At 35.0% G+C, this 7150-nt stretch overlaps 1 pseudogene; it reads left to right on the top strand.

The window, feature by feature from the left end:
* On the top strand, window positions 2836-6043 carry LOC107647832 (annotated as a pseudogene).

Genomic DNA, 7150 nt, shown 5'->3' with positions numbered 1-7150 from the left:
CTTCCAAATATGTGAAAGTATGATTTTAGTATTGTTAGAATATAATTAGAATCAATTAGTATCAATTAGTATTATTTAATATATCTAAATATTTATTTTAGAAAATTACGTCGTTATTATTACGATTCTCTTAGTACCTATAAATACTTTTTTTATATTGAATCATTTTATACAACTTGAATAGACACACAAATCATTTCTTCAGTTTAGTCTCTTGTTTCTAACATGGTATTAAAGTCATGGTATTCTCCTTGAAGAGGATATGTTGTTTTTCTTGCGGTGAAATTATTGTAGTTTTTGTATTTTTTTTCTATGTCATTCTTCTTTTCTTTTTATCACTCATTTGATGTTTTTTCACGTTACTGACTAGCCTATTTTCTCTATCTTATGTTTTTTCGAGTCGAATGATCAAACACCATTGTCATCCGCTGCTTACCTATTCTCATGAAAAAATCATATAATTTTCGCTCTCTTTTAATCTCGTGGTATTCCGTATGCGTTTCGTCTTTGTTTCGTCTGCGTTTCTTTGTGGCAGTTCCGTTTGCGTTTCTTTCCGGCAGTTCTATGTGCACTTTCTTCAGATAGCAGCAGTTTCGTCTGCGCTTTCTTCCGGCAGTTTCGTCTGTACCCATTTTATCAGTTTATGCAGTTTTTTTTTCCCTTATTTCGTTGTTTTAAAGTTATCACTTGAGTTTGAGGGGATGTTAGAATATAATTAGGATCAATTAGTATTATTTAATATATCTAAATATTTATTTTAGGAGATTACGTCTTTATTATTATAATTTTCTTATCTACAAATACCTTTTTATATTCTAGAGTATATACCCATTTTGGTCCTCAAAGAATTTTAAACTGGACACTTTAGTCCCCAATTAAAATTAATTAGTCGATTGGTCCCTAACAATTAACTCCGTCAGTCATTTAGGTCCTTAGCTCCGTCAACTCTAACGGAAGACAAAATGGTCCCTGAAAACTCTAACATGGGACAAAATGATCCCTGACAACTCTAACAAGGGACAAAATAATCACTGACCCCTTTATTCGAAAACGACACTGTTCTTTCCCAATTTTCATCATATCTCGCATAATCCTAACATTCATACTCTCCTTCTTCATCTTCACAGTCTTCTTTTCCATCTTTTCCTTCCTCCTCTTTAGCTCAAAGATTAAGCCATGGTGTAATTGTCACACGTGTCGCACCTACTTCAATATGTCATGGACCACACACTTCCTAAATCTTTGTGACTAGTACATCCACCTCCTCTGTACTTCATCCACCAAAAGCATCCACTTCCATGTCTTTGATAACATCACCTCCAACACCGACAACGTCCACAACATCTTCAAGACCAAGTTCCACAACTATTCCAAGGGCACACCTTTCTCCACTCTCCGGCAAGCAACATAGATTGTTGGACATTAGGATATCATGAGAAGATTCTCCTTCGACGTCATATGCAAATTCTCATTTGAAATAGACACCGAGTGCTTCATTCCTTCTCTTTCGGAGTCTTAACAAATGACTTGCTGTCTGGATTCATGGGATCCATCGAAGACGACATCTAGTTGAGAGACATAGGCATTAGTTTCCTGAGTATAAATTGGTTGAGAACAAGTTGAGGATTTTTTTTCTTTTTTTTAGATAATTACATCTCCACCCAATTCCAAACAAAGTGGGCATAGTTCCAAAAAAATAGTAACAAAAACAGAGCAATAACTACAAAGAAAACATAAAAACTAGCATAAAAAGCAAACAGTGAGCAAAAGAATATAATGATTTTAGCTCCTCCAAAGACACTTCAAGATGAACCCGATCTTATACAACATCAAATCATGATCATTCTCCTTCCAACTTTTACTCTGCAAAATTATTGTCCTTTTTCATAGATCAGTAAATCATGCATCAAAAATCAACTTCATTTGTCTTCTTATTTTCCTTAGACTTGATATTTATACTCATAAGTACATCAATTACTCCTATATTGTCGATTTGTCGATCTTCGATTTGTGCATTCTACAACTTCCTCCTTTAACTTCTCTAATACCAACACTCCATTATTAAAGACAATGTTATTTCTATATCTCCATATGCACCATATTACAGAAAAAAAATAACACCATCCACACTTTCTTCATATCTTTTTTTATCTTTCTATCTATCCATCCACACCTCAAAGCATTCTTTGGTGGTTCCTGGCCAAACCCAAATCACACTCCAATCCACCAAGATTGATCCCCACAACTTCCATATACGATCACATGAAAAAGCAAGTGATGTACCGTCTCCAATCTATCCTTATATAAGACACAAAAGGATTCCGCTTCTGGTACAATCTTAAACTTACATAATCTATCTCTAGTATTCAATCTTTCTAAAATTACAAATCACATCAGCAACTCAACCCGTGGAGGATTTTTTTTTCTTGTGAACATTAAATTTATAGAGTGTGCATTATATAGTTTGATGTTACAGTGTTAGACTGTTAGTGTTATGCGAGATATGATGGAAATTGGGAGAGAACAGTGTCGTTTCCGAACCGAGGAGATCAGGGACCATTTTGTCCCCTGTTAGAGTTGTTAGGGACTATTTTGTCCTCCGTTAGAATTAACAGAATAAAGGACCTAAATGACTGACGGAGTTAATTGTTAGGGACCAATCGACTAATTAATTTTAGTTGGGGACTAAAGTGTCCAGTTTAAAATTCTTTGAGGACCAAAATGGGTATATACTCTATATTCTATCATTAGATACAACTTAAATAAACACACAAATACTTTCTCCGATTTAGTCTCTTATTTCTAACGGCTATGGGAGGCTCACTTCTTCTCTCATGCTTCTGATGGGTCTAGAAAAGACGCATCCACCTCTTATAGGCATCTGGTCACTCATTCCCTGGTTAGCTGTCGATGTGTGGCTAGTTCTGTTGAGCTTTGCTCCGCTTCTTATTCTTGCACTTGCGCATGCATATTCTTCTTTTTATTCACTTGCAGCATCTAGCCTTTCTTTGAAAGCAATTACCATGTCTTATACAAAGACGTCTTCGCATGGTCTTATGAGGATATGCCTAGGTTAGGGTTAGACACTGACATGGTGGTCCACAATTTTCCGCTTAGACCGGAATGAAAGCCAGTTAAACAGAAGTTGAGGAGGATGAAAATACCCCCTGTGATAATTTTGTGAATCGGTCTCTCTATTTTTCATATTATCTGATTCTTTAAAGTCTAGACGATACTTTCTCCACCGGAGAAAGCCCCTTCTTTGAATAGTGGCGACTCACGGGCGATGAGTTGTGTAATCTGAAGTGAGGATTTGCAGTAGTTTATCCTGCTTGAGTTGTTGTTACTTGCCACCAAAAACTCACTAACTCATAAATAACCATCTTTGCCTAAAATGCCTTCACTTTCACGCCATGCATAGCTGCTGCTTCTGCTTCGGCTTCATCTTCTTCATCTGTATCACACCCATTCTGCAATTCCCACCCACATATTCATAATTCTTACTTCCCAGGTCGGTGATTTCATCTTTCTCTTTCTCTGCTCTATGCTTAAAACATGAAATTCTTGTCTATAATTGTTTCTGACTGTGCTGATAAGCTATGCCCTGCTGAAGCGTGTCTCTGTAGCTTGTGTGCGTCTTTGTGCTTAGAATATCGATATGCTATTTAGTTACTTGGGATATGAATCGAACAGTGTTTTCTTCGTTAGTCATGATGTGATTGAGCTCATAATTTATCATTACTTTGAATAATTTGACTTTCAAGAATTTTGTCATATTCGAATAAGGCTCTATATGTATTGGTTCCAGCATCAAAATGTCGTCGTCGAGGCCAAGCCAATCAAAGCTCCATCCAAACTCTGAGGAGTCCGGTAGTTCCTTTGACAACTCGAATTCGGTGCGGTTGTCTTCCGGTACAGCCAGTGGAGAAAACCAGCCAAGGTGTGACAGGGTTACAACAGCTTATCTTCATCATATGCAGAAGGGGAAGTTCGTCCAGCCCTTTGGGTGCTTGCTAGCTTTGGATGAGAAGACATTTAGGGTCATTGCATACAGTCAGAATGCATCTGAAATGCTTACCATGGTTAGCCATGCTGTCCCAAGTATTGGTGATCACCCTGCTCTTGCCATTGGCACCGACATTCGGACTATTTTCACGGCCTTAAGTGTTGCTGCTTTGCAAAAGGCCCTTGCAGTTCCGGAGGTTTCACTCCTTAACCCCATTCTAGTTCATTGCATGACTTCTGAGAATCCCTTCTATGAAATTGTCCATCGTGTTACCGGTAGTTTGATCATTGATTTTGAGCCTGTTAAGCCTCATGAAGTTCCCATGACTCGGCCAGAGCGCCCAATCTTACAAGCTTGCAGCGAAAGCAATAACTAGATTGCAGTCTTTGCCCAGTGACAGCATGGAAATGCTTTGTGACACCATGGTTCAAGAAGTTTTTGAGCTCACGGGTTATGACAGGGTGATGGCTTTAAATTTCATGAGGATGATCATGGGGAAGTAATTGCTGGGGTTGCAAAGCCAGGCCTTGAGCCATATCTGGATTTGCACTATCCAGCCACTGATATTCTCCAAGGTCCATATGATAGTTGATTGTCATGCAAAGCATGTGAAGATGAGTTTCCATTGATTTAACTTTGTGCGGTTCAACTTTAAGAGCTCCTCATAGTTTCCACTTGCCACTTGCAATATATGAATTCAATTGCTTCCCTAGTTATGGCAGTTGTGGTCAATGATCATGAAGATGGGGATGGCTCTGATGTTGCTCAGCCACAAAAGAGAAAGAGACATTGGGGTTTAGTAGTTTGCCATAACACTAATCCAAGGTTTGTTCCCTTTCCTCTAGGGTATTGTGAATTTTTGGCTCAAGTATTTGCCATCCATGTGAATAAGGAATTAGAGTTAGAATATCAGATTGTTGAGAAGAACATCCTGCGCACGCAGACACTCTTGTGCAATATGCTAATGCGAGATGCACCCTTTGGTATTGTATCACAGAGCACTAATATAATGGATCTTGTGAGATGTGATGGAGCAACACTCTTGTATAGAGACAAGGTATGGAGATTAGGTGTGGCTCCAAGTGAATCTCGCATAAGAGAGTTAGCTTTATGGCCCTCTAAGTGCCATAAGGACTCCACGGGTTTGAGTACAGATAGATTGTCTAATGCAGGCTTCCCAAGAGTTGCTGCTCTTGGTGACGTTGTTTGTGGAATGGTAGCTGTGAAAATTTCTTCCATGGACGTAGTTTTCTGGTTTAATCACACACTGCTGCAGAAATCAGATGGGGTGGTGTAAAGCATGAACCTGGTGGAAGGGATGATCCTACAAAGATGAGTCCAAGATCATCATTCAAGGCTTTCTTGAAGTTGTGAAGCGAAGGAGCTTACCATGGAAGGACTATGAATAAATGAGATTATGGATATAAGAACACAAGCTATTGATACAAGACTAAATGGTTTGAAGATTGAAGGGATGCAAGAACTACAAGCAGTGACGAGTGAGATAGTTCGATTAATTGAAACAGCTTCAATGCCAATTTTGGTAGTTAATATTGATGGTATGGTCAATCGATTACAAGAACTGCAGGGTATTTTTTTTTTCTATTCCCTTTTGGCCATCCATGAATGTTGCATTGATGAAGAATTAACAAAAAGATACCTACAATCTCAGACTTTCCATATTCTCTATAGATCATTTATTTATTTGTTTTCTTACTTCGTAATTAGGTAAAGAAGAAAAGAATTTTCAATTTGAGATCAAAACACATGGTGAGAAGACAGTCATGGACAAATTCACTCAAATTGAAGGTAGCATAGGGCGACTGTACAGAACCCGAACCCACTGATCCCCCCAATATTTGGCACGAATGAATTTGGCTGGTGTTGTGAACGGAATTCAGCCATGACAAAGATAACTGGATGGAAGAAAGATAATGTGATGGATAAAATATTTGAAAAATAAATTAAAAAAAAAAGGGAACAAAAACAATTTGAATAAACTACTAAAATAGTACTTGAAAATTTGATAAAATAAATCCTAAAAAATACTAATGACAAATAAGTCTTCGAAATATTTAAGAATACGACAAAAAAAATTAGATATTAAATATATATTCTAAAAAACAATTTTAAATATCAAATTTGGATGAAAATTTTTGCAATTATTATTAGAAAAATAAGATATTATCTTTAAAATTTGATAATTTTTTGTCAAGTGAATTTTTTAAATAAATCTTAAAAAATACTAATGACAAATAAATCTTTGAAATATTTAAAAATACGACAAAAAGAATTAGATATTAAATATATATTCTAAAAAACAACTTTAGATATCAAATTTGGATGAAAATTTTTGCAATCATTATTTGAAAAATAAGATATTATCTTTAAAATTTGATCATTTTTTGTCTAAGTGAATTTTTTTATTGTGAATTACCACATTTTTTTAAAAAATAAAAAGAAAAATCTAAAGATCAAATTTTGCTTCAATTTTTTTGTGCACTTTCTAAATATTTATTCAAATATTACCACAAAAATTTAGATATAATGAATAAGTCATTTACTAAATATGCAAGTTTTTTTTGTTACTTACAAAAAATAAAATATTTATTGGTTCTTTTTGTTATATTTTCAAATTATTTAGAGACTGTTTTATCGATAACATCTTACATGGACTTTTTTGTCAATGGCTGAATCTTTTGAATATTAAATTGATAGTTAACCCAAATCAATTTTGCTAGTGTATTTTTTAAGGTTTAATTACTCTGTTGATTCCTATAGTTTCATCAAAATTTTAATTAGGTCCCTATACTTTTTTTTCTTTTCAATTAAGTCCCTATACTATTTTTAATTTTGTAATTATGTCATTTTCACGTGAAAAATATTAAAATTAATAGAATATTTATCTCAAAAAATATGTGGTCAAAAATCTAATTAGGTTCTTAATTATGGGTACTTTCAATTTGCGGAGAAATATTTAGTTAACTTTAACAATTTTTACACTAGAAATGATTTAATTACAAAATTAAAAATAATGTAAGAACCCAATTGAAAGGAAAAAAATATATAAGAACCTAATTGCAAATTTGGTGAAACTATAGAAATCAATAGGATAATTAAACTTTTTTTAACAACCAACTCGTA

This window comes from Arachis ipaensis, chromosome B06, assembly GCF_000816755.2.
Source record: "Arachis ipaensis cultivar K30076 chromosome B06, Araip1.1, whole genome shotgun sequence".
Taxonomy (NCBI): domain Eukaryota; kingdom Viridiplantae; phylum Streptophyta; class Magnoliopsida; order Fabales; family Fabaceae; genus Arachis; species Arachis ipaensis.
The sequence above is the reverse complement of the archived record's forward strand: the minus strand, read 5'-3'. Positions and strand labels throughout refer to the sequence as shown.